Genomic DNA, 23,326 nt, shown 5'->3' with positions numbered 1-23,326 from the left:
CTATTAGGAGTCTAAGCTGGCATCCTCCTGGGAGATTCCCCTGTGACAGGATTCCACATGACCCTGAAGCACCTCCACAGCAGTCCCCATCAGCACTCTTCCCCTCCAAGTGACTCCAACCTGACTGCTCATGTTCCCACCCCCACCCGCCCCCAGTCCAATCACAAAATCTCTTATATTTCCCCTACCCAGGGAGATCTGTGTGTCCCACATTAATTCTCCTTACTACCTAGTCTATCTGGGTCTGTGGAATGTAGCATAGCTATCATTTATTTTACAGCTAATATCTACTTACGAATGAGTACATATGTTTGCCTTTCTCAGTCTGGATTCCATTACTCAGTAAGATGTTTTTTCTAGTTCCATCCATTTGTCTTCAAATTTCCTGGTTTTCTTGTTTTTAATAGCTGAGTAATACCCCACTGTGCACATGTACCACATTTTCTTTATCAATTTCTCTGCTGAGGGACATCTAGCTTGCTTCCAGGTTCTGGCTATTACAAATAAAACTTCTATGAAGATAGTTGAGCAAGTATCCTTGCGGTATAATTGAACATCTTTTGGGTATATGCCCAAGAGTGGTATAACTGGGTCTTGTGGTAAGTTGATTGCCAGTTTTCTGAGAAACTGCCACACTGATTTCCAAAGGGGCTGTACAAGTTTGCACTCCTACCAGCAATGGTGGAATATTCCCTTGCTCCATATCCTCTCCAGCATGAGCTGTCATTTGTGTTTTTGACCTTAGCTATTCTGACAGGTGTAAAATGGAATCTCAGAGTCATTTTTAAAGTCAATTGTCAACATCAAATAAAATGGAGCAAAACTCAAAGTCATTTCACTTCAATCATTAACAAGACACAGTTGTCCACTCTCTCCATACCTATTCAATATACTATTTGAAATTCTAGCTAGAGAAATAACACAACTAAAGAAAATCAAGAAGATACAATTAGGAAAAGAAGAAGTCAAAGTAGCATTATTTACAGTTGATATAATAGCATATATAAGTGACCCTCAAAACTGTACCAGGACATTCAAACACTCTACTAGAGAACTCAAACAGCTGATAAAGAAGTTTAGTAAAATGGTTTATTGTAAGATTCACTAAAAAAAATCAATATCTTTCCTATATGCAAACGATAAAGGGGCTGATAAAGAAACCAGAGAATCAACACCCTTTATAATAGCCTCAAATAATACAAAATATTTTGGTGTAACACTAAACAAGCAAGTGAAAAACCTATATGACAAGAATTCAGGTCTTTGAGAATTGAAGATATTATAAGACAGAAAGATCTTCCATGCTCAAGGATCAGGAGGTTAACATAGGAAAAAGGCCATTTTACCAAAAGCAAGCTACAGATTCAATGCAATCACATTAAAATCTCAACACAATGCTTTAACGATCTTGAAAGAACAATACTCAGCTTCACACAGATAAACAAAAAAAATTCAGGGTAGCTAAAACAATCCTATAAAATAGAAGAACTTCTGGAGGTCCACCTTGCCTAATTACAAGCTCTTCTATAGAGCTACAGTAATAATAACAGCTTGGTACTGGCATAAAAAGATTGATGGAACTGAACTGAAGACCCAGATATAAATCCACAGACCTATGAATATTGGATTTTCAACACGGAAGCCAAAATAATGCAACTGAAAAAAGAACGCACCTTCAACAAATGTGCCGGTCTAACTGGATGTTGGCATGCAGAAGAATGCAAATTGATCTTGTGATGGAGGAGGGTTACCTGTCTATGTGTTACTTTCATTGGTTAATAAAGAAACTGCCTTGGCTTTTGATAGGACAGCAGCTTAGATAGGTGTAGTAGACAGAACAGAATGCTGGGCGGAAGAAGGCAGTGAGGCAGTCGCCATGACTCTCCTCTCCAAGACAGCTGCAGGTTAGAATCCTCCTGGTAAGCCATCACCTCGTGGTGTTACACAGATTATTAGAAATGGGTTAGATCAATATGTAAGAGTTAGCTAATAAGAGGCTACAGATAATGGGACAAGCAGTGTTTAAAAGAATACAGTTTCTGTGTAATTATTTGAGGGGTAAAGCTAGCTGGGAGGCGGGCGGCGGGAAGCAGCCCACCGCTCCTTCTACAATCTTGTACAAAACTCAAGTCCAAGTTGATCAAATACCTCAACATAAATTCAGATGCACTGAACCTGATACAAGAAAAAGTGAGAAATATCTGGAATGCATTGGCATAGGAGGCAACTTTCTGAAGAGAAACATAATAGCACAGGCACTACGATCATCAATTAATAAATGGAACCATATGAAATTGGAAAGCTTCTGTAAGGTAAAGCATACCATCAATAGGACAAACTGGCAAACCATAGAGTGGAAAAAGATTTTCACTAACCCCATATCCAACATAGGGCTTATTGCTAAAATATATAAAGAACTCAAGAGACTAGATAGTAACAAACTAAAAAATCCACTTAAAAAGTAGGGTATAGATATAAATAGAGAATTCTCAAGAGAAGAATCTCAAATAGACGAGAAACACCTGAGATGTTGAACATCCTTAGCCATCAGGGAAATGCAAATCAAAATGACTCTTTTCTTTTTAAATTCTTCAAATCACTTTGTGCTGTCCAAAATTTTTTGTTTATTAATAGTGCATAATATTTTTATTTTAAATTTTTTTATAAATTTTACATGCCAACCACAGTTCCTTCTACCTCTCCCCTCTTCCCACTCCCCCTATTTATGCCCACCCCACCCCTCATCCACTCCCCAGAAAGGTCTAAGTCCTCCCATGGGGGTCTGGTGTATGAGCTGACTTTTTGGAATCCACTCCCTATGGTGGGATGCCTTCCCCAGCCTCACTGCAGAGGGGAGGGACTTGGTTCTGCCTCAACTTGATATGCCAGGCTCCAAATAGAGCATAATTTTAAAACTCAAAACTCTTCACTATAGTTAACTTGATGACCATCTATTTTTTTTTCTTTCTTTTTTTTATTGATCTATACATTTTTCTCTTCTCCCCTCACTTCCAAAACTTCTTAGATGGTGCATGGTCAATTTAACCATGGGATGAACCCAGAGAAAACTGTATCCATCTCCCAAAAGTTAATAGTTCCCAATAACTCACAGGAGAGTGGAACTGTATGTGCAGCTCACCTCTCCATGCTGGAATTTCAACTCCCTAGGGCATACATGGGTTTTGTGTATCCTGTCACAACTTTTATGAGTTCTTGCTATATTCAGAAGACAAAGTTTCTCGTTCTTTTTTTAATTTCTTGGCTCTTACACTCTTTCTGCCCCATTTTTTATAATGATTCCTGAGCTGTGTATGTGTGTGTGTCTGAGTGTCTCTGTGTCTGCGTGTCTCTGTGTGTGTGGTGCTGCTGGTGCTGGTATACAAGTTCCATTTAGGGCAGTAGACAGTAGGGAGAAAAATAAATTACCCTTGGAGGTGCACATTTTCTAGTCTCCTATTCTCTGATTCTTGGCCAGTGGTGAGTTTCTGTGCTTATTACCATCTACTGCAAATAAAAGCTCCTCAGATGAGGGTTGAGATGCAGTATTTTAGAAGATAGGCCATCTACAGAAAATTTCAGAATACTTGCTATAACAGTATCTTATAAAACTAGATAACCTGGATCTGCCCAGGCTGATACTCAGAAACTTTGTAAACAAAGCTTCCTTTGCTTATAGCTATTATTGCTAAGGATCAATCTCTCCTACATACAAAAGAGTAATAGTCTTTCCACATGAAATTACTTGGCAGTCAAATGAAAGTCAAATCTGCTTCAATCTACAGAACAAATGACCCTTGAGGTGAATAGCATCACTACTGCCAGAGCTAACTGGCAGATAAAGATCTACCTACCACCTCTTCTGCAGTCCAAATCACCAATATAATTATCTCTCCCATGACTATGAATGAACTCTCCAACTCCAGAAACTTCTGGGGAAGTTTCTAAATATCAATAGATAGGAACAGGATGGCTATGCCTTTCACAGTCTACTTATTCATTCTACCTAAAAGTCAGTTATATGTATCCAAGTTCAAAGTAGATATGAACAAATATAAACAAAATGTGAGTGTCTGAAATATAGATATATAGATAGAGATAGAGATATAATTTGTTTCTCTCACCTTTTATCTCCATATTCCATTGCTTTCACTTCTAACCCCTTGGAAAGAATTCATTTGTTGGTTGAACTATTGTCAAGTCTTCTGATCTTGGCTTCTCTGACTTAATAAAAACTACTCTATGGACTTTGACCCAAAAACAAAAATTTCCTCTTGCACACAACAATTTCTTGTTTTCATACTGTTAACTTTTCTACAAAATTGTGAAATCAGTTATTTCCTTCAAAAAAAGCATATCTGGCTGTAAGAGGATGGGGCAATGTTAAATATAATTCAATAGAAATGATGGTACCAAGAGGGAAAGGGGGGGGCATTCACTGCTCCAGCACATGTTTGACTTTGGTCTGATAGCTCTTCTGTTCTTAGCAATATATTTTAATAAAGAGTTCGAAGTGACAGAAGTATTTTATTGTGCTTAGTTCATTAGGGAAGTGTTCTATTTCAAAGATGGAACGAGTAGAGAGTAACTGGGAGGAGGATTTTGAAAGTCGTACTAGACAAAGTTACATTTGATTTAAAGATTTGTCAAGTCCATTTTAAAGTCTAGTGTCAAATACTTCCAATTTTAAATTATAGTTAGACATATATATATATATACATATATATATATATATGTATATGTATATAAACATTTAGTACTAAATGTGTCTAGGACAGAAACAAGACCAAGGATTATGAACTACCATCTAAGTATAGGCCACACTGCAAAAATGCACATTGATTCTAATGAAACTCAGGCCTAAAAGATTATTGTAGTGATCTCACCTCCCAAATATAAGCTTTCAACTCAACACTGTAACTGGAACAACACTAAAAAGGAAGGGATGAAGTTAAACACTGACCTTTCACTCCAACAACTGGATTATACCCAGAATAATAACACATGAGCAAATAGGATGACAGCAGAAAATCCCCAGTGCCCTTTATGGTGAGACCTGTTCTACAGGTCATTTGATGAATTGGATATTAATAGAACATACAAGTTATCTATAAAGAGAATGAGGAAGACATCCTGAAATCACCAGGGAAGCTTTTGTTCAAATTAACCTTTCTCTCCCACAGATGAGAACCATGGACTATACTTAATTGTTATAGTCATTTTAGGCCCAAGTAAACGAATGACATAAGAAAATTACAATATAATGATAGACTTGCCATTGGCAACTATGCTCCTTAAAATGATTACACTAATTTAGTATTCTCATTATTATGATTTTGACAAGACAAGAAACTTGGTAACCTTTATACCACCAGATAAATTGGTTGTTACCCCCAAACATGGAGACTTTTTGGCTCCACATATGTTTCAACCAGCATTATACAAGCGGGAAACCAACTATGCTAAATTGTCATCATATAGTGCAGGAGTGATGTGACATGAATATCACATATTGCTTCTGCGTCACCTTCAAGCACCTTGTTCATCTGATATAATACCTGCTGGTAAATTGGATGTGAGTTTTCTGTTTATCTCCCTTTGTTGTCATGTCAATAAAGGGCAAAAGGCAGTGAGACTTTATGCCTGAACCACTAACATATGAATCTACAATTCTTGGGTCGGGGAAATCTTTTTTAGATTGTAGTCTCACAAGAAAATCAGGAACTTTGCTTAGGTAAGAAGGAAACCTAATCAAACTAAAGGCTGCCCCAGAAATCATTACTCTTACTCTGTTCTCACCAGGACATTTAATGAACTACAAAACTTTTTTAAACTCCAAGTTATACTATCTACACTTTTAAATTAAGATTGGTGGACACTTTAAATCAAAAGAAGGTCAGTCCTTAGTACTCTACGTGCTCTACTTTATCCCTACCTTCTGCATCAAAGAAAAAAAAAATTTAAAGGCACACTAGAATGGGCTAGACTATGACAAAATGAAATGGAATTGAAATAATTAAAAGATAATAGAATATAGTGTATCCATGTGTATCATACATAGGGCAAATATAGTCTCATGAAATCTGAATTTCAATTATACTTACTTGTGGCTATCTGAGCATGCCATTGTGTCTTAAAAATATTTCTTTGTTGCTGTTCTTGCATTTCTACATAGGTAGTTATGAGCCCTGAGCTTTGGTCTAGCTTCCATTTAAATTAATCCCCCATTGACATGGTTTGAAAGAAAATGTCCCCAAAAAGGAGTGGCACATTAGGAGGTGTGGCTTTGTCGGAGTAAGTATGCCTTGTTGGAGGAAGTGTATCATTGTGGAGACAGGCTTTGAGGTATCACATATGCTCAGACCATGCCAATGTCTCAGACCACTGTGTTCCACCATGTTCCTCATGGTTAAAACAGACTGAATCTCTGAACTGAAAGCCACCCAGTTAAATGTTTTCCTTTATAAGAGTTGCATGGTCATGGTATCTCTTCTTCGCAATATAGATCCTAAGACACCCATTCACTGCAGGACTTAGCACAGCTCTAATCTCTATAGATTCAGCAGTGCTTCCTGATATCCACAAATTTGAAATACTATGTGGAAGATGGTGTCACCCTCTGTAGAAAATATGAACCCACACAAAAAAGGCAACTAGTCTTGTTTCTACCTAAGGAAAGATGGGTGTATCTAAGTGTCCTGTAGTTAGAGCTTGTCTTCCAAGCTGAGACAGAGGTCAGCTTTATAAGCCCTTATAGGAAACGTGCATAATACCCTAACTACTTATTCTGACAATTAAATCTGCCCAGCACAAGTCAATCTGATTCCAAATTCATTAGCAAAATGAAATGGACACAGCATACATTGCTATTAATGAAGTTCATTCATGTACCCCCAAATGTACTAAAACCAGACTCATCTCTATTTGACCATTTCCACAAAAAAAAAAAAATCTGTTTTCAGTACACAGCAATTTAGGAATACAAGATTTTAAGTTTTAAAGATATTTATACTGTATGATTTCCTTTCCAAGAAAAATCATTTAGGAATTTTATCACTAGTATATATTTAATAAAAATAGTATGTATGCGTGCAGACAAATGCAGACTGAGAAGAGTCTGAGAGATTAAAAACATTAGCATTCTACAACTTAAATATATCTTGAAGCATCCAAATTAGGTTATAGGTTCAGAATAATGACAAATATTACAGTCATCTTTAATTGATAAACTATATTTATATGAATCACTAGCACCAAATGTGCATGCATCATGTGATGATGTGTATTTAATTCATCTATAAAATGGATATTTTAATAAAATAATGAAAACTGACACTGTGTCCAAATAATAAAGAAAATGCTTTAGAAAAGGCCTTCATAACCAAAGGTAGCCAGTATGAATATGAATAAAATAGGTATTTATTTTTCAGAGATACTTTTGGAAAATTATATACCAACATGGAAAATGAGTCTCTCATGTCTAGTCTCTGTGTGTCATTAAATAAGTATATATAAATGGAGCAATAATTATACATAATCAACCTGGAGTCTTCAAAAAGTCTGAAAAAAAGCTTCACAATAAAAACTATAACCAAAAATTCTGGGTATACACATATTGTTTAACTTTTTTGTTTGCTTTTTTATTTTGTTTTGTTTTGTTTTTGTTTGTTTGCTTTTCAAGACAAGGTTTCTCTGTGTAACAGGCCTGGCTATCCTGAAACTAACTCTGTACACCAGGCTGGCCTCAAACTCACAGAGATCCTCCTGCCTCTTTCTCCCAACTGCTGAGATTAAAGGTGTGTGCCACCACTGTAGAGTTCATTTAACTTTTTTAATGCTGAATGGATTGAGATACCTAGGATATTAGAAATTCACACTCCAGCGTATGTCTGTGAGTGCTTTTATAGAGATGGTTTGATGAAGCACGCTTAGAAATCTGAACAGATTACTGAGAGGTAGACCAACTATGGAAGAGGACACTGGAGGATGTGTCTTAGAAAGGTCTGTCTTACACCTGGACCTGCCTACTACTCGGTTTCTTGTTACTACGCAGTAAGCACCATGTGCTCTTGCTGCATTCTGTCTTTCCACAGCCCAGAGCAATGAAACAAGTTGACCATCACTGTTATTCCTGAATATATGAGCCAAAACAAATTTACTTCAGGGTTTTGTTAAAATGATAAAAAAAAATCAGCACAAAAGCAACAGGAAATTAGGACCAGGTACTTAACAAAGATGAAAGTGCATTAGATTTAAGAAATGGAATATGAAGTGGAAAGGTGAGAAACTGCTTTGATAAATATTGACTATTGAATTTCAAATGGCATCTGTACATTCTCTTCAGGCAGCAAAATAGTAAATGACAGCATCACAGATTTTTGAAAGACTAAACAATTTTACATATGTCATACAGTAAGAAACTGAGACTAGAGGAGGATTAATAATTGCTCAACTAAAACACAAACATCATGAATTCTTAAATTTTACAAATTAGAAAAAAATACAAATCCCTTTATATTGTGTTGAAGCTCTTGATGCAGATATTGAGTTATATCTAGTGATAACTCAAGACTGTAAAGTGTGGGGTGTGTCTGGGGATTGCATATGTGTACGTGTTCATGCAAAAGCTAGGAGATAACCTCAGGGGTTGTCTCCCAGGTGCTCTCCACCTGTTTGGTTTGGTTTGGAGACAGGATCACTTCTTGGAATGAGACCCACCAAATACAATATTCTGGATATTATAAACTATTGTATTGTCTCTACCCTCTCATATGCTGAGATCACAAAGTTATGCCTAAGCAGCCTACTAATTTATGTGTAGATCTGGGATCTAACTAAAGTCACCAGCTTTGACATAGGAGCTACTTCTCCTTTCTAAGACTTTAAAATATGATCTCCAAACAATTCTTAAAAGTATTACACAGCATTGCCCAGGATATCTTAAAGTGTTACTGTGCTAAAGAACCAAGAACTATATGCATCTTCAAAATATGTTCAAAAGTTAATCGCTGAAGAAAATGTTCATATAAGACTTAATGAATGAATGGCAAGTAATAGGAAAATCAGGAAAGCAAGATACCATTTAAAATAAAGGAAGAAAGCATTCAGACTTGTCACCAAACCAAAGGCTCAATGAGAGCTAAATGAGCAATAATTTGGTGGCATGAGAGAAGCCCTTGATGCAGACAGAGATGAATTAATGCATAATTCAGAAAACATAAATAGAATATATAAATATCTCCTTGAGAAACTTAAACATACAAAAAGAGACAGTGGGCAGTAGGCAAGTATTTTCTATCTTTATAACGGTCACTATATCTCACATCTCACTAATGTCAAGAAGATGAGTCAGTCATGAGTCTGCCATCATCTTTCACAACTGTTCGGCCATTGTGGATATAACTTATATCTTCAATCATACAATCTAAATTACATTCTCCAATGACTCAAAAATTCAAAATGAATAAAAACAGCCTCTTTAGAATATGATTATGATCTTTTATTCAGTCCTCTCATAGCCACATTCAGCTTAATAATAAACTATATATACATAATATTTCTGAACAACCCAGGCATTATTAATCTTATTTCTCTCACATTTTATATGTACTCTTAGTTTCTTCTAGAATATTCTTTTCCAATGCAGCCATTTCCACCCCTCCACCAAGCAAATTACTTTCAATTTCCATGCAAACACTAATTTATCTCACAAAAACTTCCTTAATTCCACAAGTAAAATTCACATTTCCACAGTATCTTCTTTTGAGTCCTTTACTAAGATAACCACAGCCTATGGAACCATTTCAAAACATAGATTAAATAATTTTATTTCTATATATCTAAGTTTAGCAAATAATGAACATTAGTAAATGATTGCATGTGAAAAGATAGATTTGTTACTAAAAACAAGGTACATACCTAGAACATACCTAGAATATGAGTACCTCTTAAATTAGGTCATGGGATACACACACACACACACACACACACACACACACACACTGCAACTTGCAGGTACATTTATTTTCTGAAAATTAAAACTAACACATTCTGAAGTAAAAAAGCTCACTGAACTTTTTTTGGATGTGTAGACTCTTGTCATTCAACCCAATTTCTCCACATTTAACAAAAGTTTCCTAAAAACACATATAATAAGAAGAATGCAAAGTCATACAATTAACTCTCAGAAATGTAAACTGCTTTAAATGTCTTGCTTTTGCACAGAAACCATATAAAACTTTTCTTAGATAACTTGTTGGATTAATGTCTTCTAAGTGAAAGGCAGAGAAATGCAAGCCAGGGAAACTCAAAACAAGAGAATCTTCCCTCCAATTTTAAGGCAACTTTAAGTGTCCATCTGCTTAGAAGCAGAACAGCCACAAAGAAAATCACTTTGTTTAATATCCAATTAAAACATAAAACATAATGGAAAATATTAGATTTCTCTCAAAATTAACAGTTTTTTAAATAATTCAATTTAAGTATTTCAATTGATTTACATATTTAAAATTATAAAGGAAATCTTTTTTCCTATTATTCTTCTGCATGAGTGGTTTACTGGGAATTTTAACATGTTTTTTTGTTTTCTGGTGTGTGGGTGAGCGTGCATGCGTGCCTGCTTGTGTGATTTAAAGCTGTAGTTTGTTTTTATATGCTTAAATTTCCAATCCTGGCAGACACTTTTGCATAGAGAAGTGCTGTTTGTTTTTACTTAAACATCAAACGCAGCGCCTGTTAATATGGAATTTAGGAAAACACAATGGGAGTAAAAAGAAATTCTAATCCCTATAAATGCTTTATTATAAGTCTAAGGTTAAAGGCAGCTAAATTATCAATTGGTCAAACTGTTGGTGAATTTTGCTATTAAACAACTTTAACCTATGACTGTCATCTTAGGGTGGGGATTAACTGAAGATCAATGGCAGGTGGTAGCTCTGGCCTCTACTTTCTCCACTGGAAGAGTCACTGACAGCTACGAGAATAGACATGCTTCAGCTGTAGTGACTCCTCCATTTCCCTTTCAACAGTCTTACCTTTATTCTTTGGACTTAAAATCTTAACCCAAACTGCAGACGAAATAAATGTGTGGTAACTGGGAGACTAAAAATGTATGCTTGGTGGTTTTAATAGTAAATTCAAAAATAACCAGGTTGACACTTTTTTATATATGACCATAAATCCCAGTCAGACCTGTTTACAAGCCAGGGAAGGCCTCAAAACAATTTATTTTGAACTATTCTCTTTTAGCACATAAATGAACAAAAAAACCAAAAAACATCTGGTTTTCAGGAAAGTGAAAGACTTTTAAAATTTATACATTTTGTTATAACCAGGCATCTCCAGATAACTGTTCTGCTAGCTATCAGGCTTGTAAGGGAAAAACCATGACACCGAAAGATGCCCTGTAATGTCAAGATTTCACACAATCAAACAAGGTCAGGGTAGCCAACCTCCAGGGGAAGTCTTGGATCATTCCAATTCTCTTAATTGATGATTTTCTTCAAGGAAAAAAAAATAGGCTCCATTTCTGTTTTAAAAATCCACAGTGTCTCTAATAGAGAAACTATGACAACCTTCCCGTTGTTCTCACGTAAGAGGAAACCCTATAATAAGAGCTTCCCAAAATGTCAAATAATACTCGTCTCATAACAGGGCCTCTTTGTTCATTCACCATGTCTCTTTTGATATGCTCAGATAATAAAAGTTCATGTAAAATTAAAGGTAATATAGAGCAGAAGCCAACACTAATTCTGTATAAATATGTCTGATTAATATGAATGCCATTGTTATGGTTATTTCGTAATGTCACTATTGTTACAAGAGCAGAGGATAGAAGTACTCTCACACTCACTGTTTTTGTTCATCCTCTGTCATCCAATCAGTTGGTGAATTTTTGTTCAATGGGTGAAATGAAGGATAGACTTTTTTGTCCATTAATTATTTTTGTTACATTAGTTAAACACATAACCTGTGAAACTAACTTTAAATTCATGATGAAAAAAATCAGGAGTTTTATTCTAAACTGAATTCCTCAACCCCTTTAAGAAATGCTACAGGCTTACTTCCTAGGCTTGGTTTTTCATAGTCACTACTACTACATTACACTGGTGCTTGCCTATGAGAATCTGAAAGGAAAAAATTAGCACAATAGTTCCAAAACTTGATTAAGAGCCTAACAAGTTAAATCTAAACTATGGTTGAATAGTACAGTTAAGCCAAGAATATATGTAGGGTTCAGCAACAAAAGGAACACCCACCCGGCAGAAGTATAGGAATTTCCATCCTCAGTGCATGCCTCTTCTTCAGTGGAAAGAAAATAGAAACCAGGTCATAGGAAGCAGCCTAAACAGCCTGATGTACTAGAAAGAATATTCTAAGGTGAATAGATGTCTGTATTGTCCTCACTTTGTTTCCTCTTTAAATTCTTCTCTCCTCAATCCACCCCCTTGAGCCTACAGCATAATATAAAACTTAACAGTAGATCTTAAATTTAGCTGACATTTTTATATTCTTCACAACACACTCTTTCAATTGCACCCAAGAAGGAGATTATTAAATAGTAGCAGGAGACCAGTTGCCAGACCATTTTGACTAGGGGGAAATACACTGTGCTTTTTCACTGACAACCCAAACATTTCTAGTCTTTATAATAAATTTCATAAGTAAGCTGCTATTAATGACTGCAAATGGAGGGAATAAATTGTATTTCTCCCAAGTCCCTTCATCCTCTCCTAAACCCTCAGTAGCCTGAAGAAGTGGCAGGAAGGGTACATGAAAAGCCTCTTGCTGAGCTGAGCCAAGTCTCCTAGGAAGCATGTCCTGTCAGTCAGAGGCAAAGATACATACCTCTGTGATTATTTTAGTCCATTTGTTGTAGTAATTAGCTAGTGTTCCCGTTGCTGAGGCTGGCATCATTCACAGTCCTCTTTTTATTTTTTTTATATACACTTTCTTTCCTTTTAAAAATAAATTTACATATTTTCCATCTCTCAATCCCTCCTATGTTTTATTTATGAATATATCTCTTCTTGATGGTAACTTTAATGTGAAATAGGTAGTAATTAATGCCCCAGTCTGCTAGGTTAATCCCTTTCCACTCTCTCTACAGAGAAGTTTAAGGTAAGTAACAGTTTACAGTCAATATTAGGTTTAATTATGCTTAATGAGAGTTAGTGTCTCTGTTTACTAACTGCATTTAGGTGTGTGGATCCTAGATGAGTCTTCCCCTGGCCTCATTCTGATTTGTTAATAGTGCCTGTGTGTGCTGTATATGCTGCATTTAAAGCTATGAAGCAGTTTCTAAAAAAGAAAGCAAGGAAGGCATCTGTTTCAGCTGAGACACCATTAAACTGGCAAGAGCAGTCTCGAAACAACCACATCTTTCTTTGAGAAAAGAATGTCATTTTATGCTTTCCAAACAGATTCACTTAAGAGGCTAATTACTGCCTAAATTCCAGTCTCTGAGTACAGTTATATATATATATAAAACTGTTTCAAGCTTCAAACTACCACCAGTGGTACATATAATAAAACTATAGAGAGCTAAACTCTTTCAAAATGTCCTGTCACTCCTTCAACATCACTGCAAACACTAAGATCTAAAGCAACTGGGATAGTCCTTCTCCCTAACCTACAGAGAGTTTACCTTAAAATTACATTAAACTTCACTGCAGAGTAAAACTCTTTTCATTACTGAAGATAGAAATTTAAGAAGACAAATGCTCAACCTGAATGAAATTCAGTAAAGAGTCAAAGAAAATACAGTATATATGTGTTTAAGGAACCCCTTTGCTAAGTTCTTATTGTGTGTGAGATTGGCAATTCAGTTTCTCTAAGTCTGTTCATTGATTAACTAATTCTTTAAAGAATATTACTGAGTCTCTTTTCTATGTTAAGGACACTGATGAGAAGACAATCCCTTTCCTCAAAAAGCTTACCATGTAGAAAACACAAGAAAAACTGTAACACAATGTGCAGTCTTACTGTTCACGAGTAAATGTTGAGGAGACACAGGATTGAGCTATTCCTTCTGCATTAGAAAAATGAGCAAGGACTCAACTAATGGAATAGAATTTTGTTTCTTGATCATATGAGGGCCACAAGAGACTCACTGAGCAGGAAGGGTAAAGGTGCTAGTAAAGAATGTTTAAAAGACAGTAAACTATAAACTGAACAAAGATTATGTGACAAGAAAAGGGATGATAGGCAGATAGGAAAGAAATTTGCAAGTTAGGGACTCGAAAAGTAGACTGAAAACAAATTAAGAACTTCAATGTCATCTTCCATTAATTTTTACATAATGGGAGATGTAAAAAAAAAAGTTAGGTATCTTGAAAAGCCAGGGACAAAGTTTCTTAAATCTAGAAATTATACCGAGTTTTGCTGTACCCATTGTGAACAACTATTTTAAAAATGTTAAGTATTCCAACATCTTGTACTAGAACTCCCTTCATTCAGGTAAAAAACCTAAATACTTGTGCCATGGAAAAAAGTAATTTCTAAAATGGATACCAGCAATGGAAGCTATATAAAAGGAAGCTATTGGATATATATTCCATGTAGTTATGAGGAACCTTACAAATGATTATATTTATTTGGTGAAACGAAAATTTGTTTGCAATTCATTTCAGAAATTATTTGCTTTTTGAAAATTCTACCTGAATACATCCTGATTATATTTTTGCCTAAAATTTACCAAATTTCAACTTATTTATTAACAATTTAGAATTGAATACATATGCATATATATGGTATAGAACACAATGTCCAAAAACATATGAATATATAAAATATTTCATGTTGGGCAATTTTTCTGGTAAAAAGACTTAAACTCTACTCTCTAAGAACTTTAAAAATTGTAATGCACTAAGTATCATCACAGTGATACATAACAACACCTATTGACTACGACTACCTACATCTTCTTTGGTCACTACCTGTCAGCACTTTAAGATCCTAGTGAGCACCATTTAACTATATTTTTGTGTTTAGTTTTTAAGATTCCACTTATGAGTGAGATCATGCAGAATCTGCAGCTGTGTACCTACAGTATTCACTAAATATGATATTCCAGCGTTTATAATGTTTAATATTACAAGGTGACTATATAAACAATAAATTCCTATTTTGGATTGATGAATGGATGGATACATGGATGGACAGACGAGCCGATGAACAGAAGGACGGACAGACAGATAGATGGAAAGATAGAACACATCTAAACTTGAGTATCAGTACTCCAGTATCATCTACTGACGACCACTTAGATTGTTTCTGTATCTTGGCGGCCATGAACAACACTGCAACACTGGATTAAACTTCGGAGGCAGATGTCTCCTCCACATACTCTGCCATACATCTGATCTTATACTAGAAGTGGCATTGCTAGATGATATGGCAATTCTATTTGTAATCTTTTTAGTGACTTCAACAATGTTTTCCATTGTTACTAATCTGTATGCCCCAAATGTACAGAGTTCCTTGACTTTACAATGCCAGCAGTACATACCTCTAGTATTAAAATTAAAGATAATAGATATGAAATACTAGCTTACTACAATTTAATTTGTCTTTTTCTGGTTATTACTGATGTTTGACATTCTTTCATTCATCTCTTGATTATTTCTGTTTTCTTTTAAAAAATATTAAGTTACTTTGCCCATTGTTCAAATACATTGAGTTCCTTATGCTCATTGAGTATTAATCTTTACCTAATGTTTGAAACTAGATTCTCATGTTCTGTGGGCTCTCTACAGTCTTTATTGCTACTTTTCCTTTTTAGAAAACAAAGCAGAGGCAACTCCACCAACTACTAGGTTTAAGAGGTAAATAATGTAATCTAAGTTATATACTCAATCAGAAAAGCCTATTTTCTGCTGATACGTTCTGATTTTTTATTATTTTAGAAAAAATTAACACCTAGCCTCTGATAAAATTTTCTCCTCTTTTTGGATCATTACTCCCTTGTTGCAGCATCCTGACTTCTGTTTGAAGAATATGTCTCTTATTTCAAATTCACACTGGGAGAGATGACAACTTCATGTTCAAAACGAAACATGAAGAACCTACGTAGTCATAGAAAAAAGAAAGCTCATGAGGTAAAAAGAAAAATGAAATAAACATCAGAAAGTAGAAATTATTAAAGGAAATGCCTTACTTATTGAAAAATGGTGAACAATTTCCAGTTTAAATTACCATTAGTTATCAGTAACATTCTCTGTGTCAGTCATTGAATTCAATATTTTTATTAATATCTCCAATCCTAACCATAACTCTTTGAAAGAGATCTCATTTTCATTTTCCTTTCCGGAGAGTAGTGCAGAGAAGAAGTAACTTACCCTGATAAGAAGCAGCAGTTGAACCAAGGCTAAAACTCAATTTAAACTCCAAGTATAGTGCTATTTCAAGATAGGAAGTACAAAACACACACACTAAATAAACAAACGTTCCCACATAGCTGTCAACAAGTCACTCTCAAATCATGTCCGTCTGTTAATGAAAGAAGTTGCTTGCATATCTAGAGTCAACTAAGACAGTAACATATTTCTGGAATTAAAATAAACACATTTATACAATGTTAAGAAACAAACCATCTTGAAGTGCACAGTCAAGCACAGAGAGAAATGTCTCTCACGAGGCACAATATCCAGTATGTAAGAGACCAGACACTTCCCTTAAGAACTCATGGCAGACAATAATGTAAACAAAACCAAGCTAGTTATTTCAGATATATTTAAAATACAAATGGGTGAATATGTGCCTATATGGAGATTAATCAGATTTTTAAGTATTTATTTTTCTAAAATATCTTAAATTTAATTGTGTGAAATTAGAAACTAAGTTTAGTATACAAAATGTGAGAGACAGAATTAAAAACAAATAATCCAAATAATATTAACTAGTAACATAAAATTGTGTTATTATTGTAAGGTATATGATAATCTTTTGATTCAATTAAATGTACTAAATTCTCCATTTACAATATGGATGACATCAGTGATCAGAAATCTATATACTTCTGAGCTCACCTCACTGACCTTTCTGTCATGTCCTTTCCCTCTCAGAATCTCAGTTCTGGATATTTGCAGCCACCACTTCACAGTTTATATTTGTCTATACCACACTACTTCAAATCAGCATCAGAACATTCAAATTTTCATTTGACAATGGCCATTCTTAGACACCTTAACTTTGTTTCTCTGTTTAAGGAGAAGTAAAAGGATGCACTTAGATTTCATTGGTAAGGCTTTTTAATCCTGATAGTCACCGTTATTCATAGTAGACTTATATAAAATAAGGGTGCTTTGAGTGTTATCTCAAGAATAAGAACATGAAAAATATCCACAGATATATGTCACAATGAATCAGTATAAAATGCACAAATATATTTCAATAAAATATTCATGTGTAGCTCAATGACTCAGTATAATGGAATATACATACTACATAGTTATAGGTCTGTAGATAGATATGCATTTGTATTTGAGTAGTTATTCCTGAAAGTTAAAGGGAAAAACACTTAAACTGTTTTCATAACACAAATTATAACTGAAATAAAATGTCCTTTAAAAACTATAATTAATGGCTGTTATGTCAAAATGTGAACCAAAGGGTCAAACCTTATAATTCACAGTTTGAAAGGTCACAGCCCAAATGATAACTTTAAAAAACTGGTTATCTAATAGTAATTTGACAAATCTATCTAATAAACACTGTATGCACACAAAATATTTTAAGAGTATAAAGAATGTATGTCCAAGTGGACAGCTGATGAAGGAAATGGCCTCTTTTTACTGAGTAAGGCTGAAGTCCAGAATAATGCTTTGGAATGACTTTTGAATGAGAAACTAGGCTGGAAGGCCAAGTGGTGTAGAAACCCAACAGAAAGCATAATGGACAATCAGAGCACAAAAATTTATGCACATGACCAATAAGAGAAAAATAAAAATACTTCCATCACCTGCTCTTTCTTCTTCATTACTCAACCTGCCTCAAAGATAAGTAATATACAACTAACAAAAGTTACTTTAAAGAAATACTTCTTCTGTAATTAAAAAAAAATTGAAATTCTTTGGCAAGCTCTAAGGTTTGAAACACCTGCAGCTTGTCTATATCAGATAGTATAAGTAGTTTTGAAAAACTTTTTTTTCTTAGAAGTAATCATGGAGCAAAATACTGTTTTGTATCTATGTCTGTACCAAAATCACCTACACCATTAAGACAAGGTGAAAAGAAATACGGCTTTTCTATTATATCAATGTAGATGTAGTCCAGTGTTTAAAATGCAGATAATGCCTCCGCTGCACATCAAATTTATGAAACCATGGCAGAGTACAGAGATGAGCAAAATGAGTAATTTAATTAAGTATCTTTATTTGTAATTTCTATTTTTGTCTTAAAATATTTCAGTTTTAGAAAATAATCTCCTTAGGTGTAATAATTATATGCCTCTTTTGCTCAATAATTTATTTGCCATCTATAAAGTGCTTGACATGGAGCTAACACTCAACAAATGTTGAGAGAATGAAAAGAATAAATAGATGGAGGGAAGGAAAACAAGGACGTAAAGTTACCTAATCTTCTCAAGCATTATTGGTGTGACTTTTAAGAAGAAAATGCCTCAAAATACACATTTTATTTGATCTTACCTGCTCAACAATGAACAGATCTATATATCTATCCTAGAAACTCAAAAACTTGGAGGATTTTGAAATATTTATGAGATAAAATTGATATCATGAAAAGGTATAAGGGTGAATGCTTGAGAAGGAAATGGTACGCGCAATGCATGGGCTATGGAAGACAGACAGGCAGAACCGGGCTCTGCTGTTCCCTATACCCTAATCAGTCTGAGTCATCAGCACAAATCACTAAACAAATGTTCACTGGTTCCTTATGGAGCCCGGCACTGTACCATGGTGTCGTGAGTCACATAATCTATTGGAAGATACAAATATCTACCTAAAATAAATCATTAAAAACACAAATACAGAACTCCTTTTTTTCTGTGCATAATTACCCAGCATCGATCAGGTAAAAGGACTGAGACATCATGCCAGTAGAAAAGGAACGGGGGAGGGAAAGGAAAAGATAGAGTTTTGTAAGATTAAAAAAAACAAAAAACAAAAAACAAAAACCCAGTATTTTCTGAACCTACAAAATGCTTCCAGGGTCATTACTTTACTTTGAATGCCAGTACGACTCATGGCAAGAGGCTTAGCTGAGACCTGTGAACTGCTTGAATTTAAAGCAAGGTGTATGTGGCTCTCATGGTAACTAATGTCAATGAGATCTCCAGATGTGAATCACCATACCATTAAAAACATCTGAAACATATTCTTCTTGATATTAGCAAAAGCTTAACTCTAGTTCCACTTGGCCTGGAAAACGTTTCTGTCATTCTGCTGGACCAGCCCACACATACTGGGCTCTTGATAGGTTCTGGGCACAACCATCTGGCCCTTTATTTACTTAACTCTTTTTTAATACTGACAAGCACATTAGTAACACTCCTTTGATCACTAGTAAATATAGAGTCACTGCACAACTAACATCTTCTCTCACTTTGAAAGTCACTAATTAGTTGTGGGTAGGAGTTGAAGAGTATTACAAAGACATGTTAAGCATTACTACAGTAAGTAATTTAAATACACCCAAATGCATGCTAATTTATTTCCCACTTCATTAGAGAAATGGAAAACACCTTGTCAACACTAAAGAAATCTAAAAAGAGACCAGAGCATTTGGAAGGATAGTAGGTAGTTAAGAAAAAAGAATGATAGTAGAAATTTTTTTTTGGGGGGGAGGATCTACATTGTTTTTCTTGATTTATTTTCCTTAGACAGTATTACTCAAGGCTAGAGAATGGAACATGACTGTAATATCAGCACTCATGAAATAAAGGCAGGATGGTCTTCATAAATTAAAAGCCAGCATGGTCTATGTATTGAGACTGTTTTCTCAAAAGACAAAAGGAAACGCTGAGATAAAAGTGTATTTAACGGGAATGTTGCAGTCAGTTAATAAATGCAGGTTTCCAAATGAGACAAATAAGGTGGATGGCTCCTGTTTCTATATCATGATTATTCTTACTAGTACTTATATAGAACAGAATTTTTATAAGCCGCATTAATCTTTCCATACAAAAGTTCTAAATAATTTTATTTTACAGAATACAATTTAGGCTAAAAACAAATAATGCTCTTCAAAAAGATGCTAAAAAAGACATTTAGAAAAAATTAATTCTCATATATATTTCAAAACCGAGAATATATAGTTTTGATCCATTATAATTTATTTATAGCACATTTTTATGTAGATAAAGACTAACTGCTAAATTTTTTGTAAGACTCAGATTGCTCACAGAAAATAAGCTAATTGTTTTGTGTGTTAATTCAAGCATCAGGGTTAGAGCATCATAGCCCAACTCCCTGAGAGTGAGTCTGTGAAGGCTCAGACAGACAGCCTCATTTCTAAGCTTAAACGATGAGACACCAAGCAAAGACTTTCAGTATTTATTTTTGATTTCACTTTGGCTTATTTGTTCATAGACATTTCAGGGAAGACAACAATTTCATAGAGTATAAACCCAAATAGTTAGAATCTTAATGAAAACATAACCTTACACATTGTGAAGTATTTCAAATCCTTATCAAATCCTATAACTAATGAATAACTAAAGAAAAATCAATACTTGGTTGATATGCAGAAATAAATTGATGTAAGGATAAACAGAATAAGTAAGGGGACACAACACACTGGAGAATATGTAATTTAAGATCTTCTGTCAAAGAATTGGAATACCTGTTAGTTACTGAAAGGTGAAATAAGAATGATTTTGCTTATAGATAAATGCAGGTATCGAGAAAGGGCATTATAGAAGCCTTGTGCTGCAATGGAATAAAAACATACAAACAAACAAAAACCAAAAAGCATCCTCAGGACAGGAGATGTTTCTGTTAATTACTAAGAAGTTACTAACCAGCTGACAGAGCTATTAGACATGGAAGATATGTACGCACCAAAGGTAACAATGTTGGTGGCCACTACCCATCACAAGGCTTTGCCAGTACAGATTGGATGCCTGGAACCAAGCACTACATAAAAACAATAAAACCTGGAGCCAACTAATGGAAGATTCAACAAAATCCACTTCCAATTGCAAATATTCCAGGAATCCTATACTGAAGTATTTTTTCACTTGGGAACGGCATACACTGCGTACTAACGAGTTCTTTCCTTTACTTACCCTACTATGCAGAGCAACTAAAACATCAAATTAAAATACCCTAGTCTGCTGCACACAATACATGATTCTAAGTTTATCTGGCAAAGATAACTTTTGATAGGTATAAGCAGATGGCCAAAGTGAGCCCACGTCACTGACAATAAATTATGTGGGTATTTGTGTCCCAAATAACCAACGAAACAAAAAACACAAAAGAGATTACTGTGCCCTCATTTATTTGATGTAAAGCTTTATCGGTGAAATATGAATATAAAGTTATAACACAGACATTAATGCTGCATAATGCCATTTCTATATAACATTTAATAAATATCTAAGTGATCACAATAAAAATCCTAAATTTATGAAAATAGAAAAATACATCAAAACAGTACCAAATTTTGATGTTTACAGGAATATAAATGCAAATGGAAATAATGATATTACGTGAAAGAGTTCTATCTCAGAAAGACAAATACTATGTTTGCTATGCAGTTATAGGAACTGAGTACAGATCACCAGCATCCACACCAAAGGTGGCATGGAAGCATGTACTGTGGCCCAAATGCTAGGCTGGCAGAGACAGTAGATCTGGAGCTCTCTGACCAGCCAGTCCAGTTGACCTGGCGACTCATTAGACAAAATGGTGATAACTACACAAATGTCAAAAGTGATCAATTTTATACCATGAGACTACTGAAACATACGGGGGGGAGGACACAAACATTACAAACTGAATTCTCGGTGTGCTAACCTCATTACTTTAATATTATACAATATGCATTAGAGTCTGGAAAATAAAAATGAACAATACAGTAGTACAAGAGATAAATTAGGAATATATTTCTAAGAACATAAGAGATAAATTAGAAATATATTTCTAATAACATAGATAAATTATTTTTAATAACCAGAATGAAGATAACTGAAATTATATAATTAAATGCATAGACATATGTGGTTGTGGAAACTTACAAGAGAATTCTGGTTACCTACCTTCAAGAAAGAGACGATGAAATATGAGGTTCAAGAATACATCTTTAGTACCTCTGTATCTTAAAATATTGCCTAGTATTAATTTTTCATCAAGTTGTCATTTTCCTTGACATTTGGTTTTATTAATCAAGGCATTTATCATTAATTTGTAGAAAATACCATAATTAAGCCAAATAAAATAAAATCCTTAAAAGGTTAAAATTAGAAAGCAGATGAATTATAACTTTGACATTACTCTGATGACATACAGGAGCTACCTGGAAGTATGGGAATCAGGTTTTTTCAGAGTTTGTTATCTCAATCTTGGGGTTGGATGGTTATGTAAGATGTTATAAAGATTTGATTTAAAGCTGTCTGACAGTTTTGACATTCAGGTGATAGTACTGCTGCTGCATTTGGAACAGTTTGCACATCGTGCTGTTAAACGGAATGCTTGAGGTGTGCACTGGTGTAAAGGAATTAAAACAAGCTGTCACACACGCTTAACTGTGTGTACTCACCACTGCTGGTTGGGCAACACCGCCCCAACCCCTCCAATGAAATCTGTGACTTACTCTTCTATAATAAATTACCCTAGCATGTTATTCTTGCTGGAAGACCTAACCATGCACGTTAGAAGCAAAGTAATTAAAGTACCCTCTTGTCTAAGAAGCCTATCTCAAGCCCTAGGAACGCAGGAACCCAAGTCTATTGTAAACTTCCTGCCTGCAATCTGGACTTCTGTATCTAAAGCTATTAAATGTCATCTGAACAGTTTGGATCTCTCCAATGAAAGCATTTTTATCCCTCCTACAGTAATTGTAAAGCTACTCCTGGGCATGAATTAGTTTCTGCTTATGAGTCAATATACCCACTTAAAGAAAGGTCAAGATTTAAAATAAGAATTCAAACTAAGAAAAATGGAAAGCATAACATAGTTTCGTAGAAATTAGTATAACATCAACCAATTAGGATTAAATACTGTGAGATGGCAGGGTTTTATTCTGTTTTACTTGTAATTATAAATTATTTTGATGTAGAGATTAATTGTTAAAAAGCAATAAAGAAACAGTTTAAGTAGTAAATCCAAGGTCTTAAAAATAATAAAGCATGTTCATGAAGATAAAA

General features: G+C 34.6%; 1 protein-coding gene across 23 annotated transcripts in view; it reads right to left on the bottom strand.

The window, feature by feature from the left end:
• The window catches only part of Zbtb20 (zinc finger and BTB domain containing 20), a 758,948-nt gene that overhangs the window by 591,573 nt on the left and 144,049 nt on the right, over positions 1–23,326 (bottom strand). The gene's annotated exons all lie outside the window — the stretch shown is intronic.

This window comes from Myodes glareolus, chromosome 2 (assembly GCF_982192425.1).
Source record: "Myodes glareolus chromosome 2, mMyoGla1.1, whole genome shotgun sequence".
NCBI classification, from domain to species: Eukaryota; Metazoa; Chordata; class Mammalia; order Rodentia; family Cricetidae; genus Myodes; species Myodes glareolus.
The sequence above is the reverse complement of the archived record's forward strand: the minus strand, read 5'-3'. Positions and strand labels throughout refer to the sequence as shown.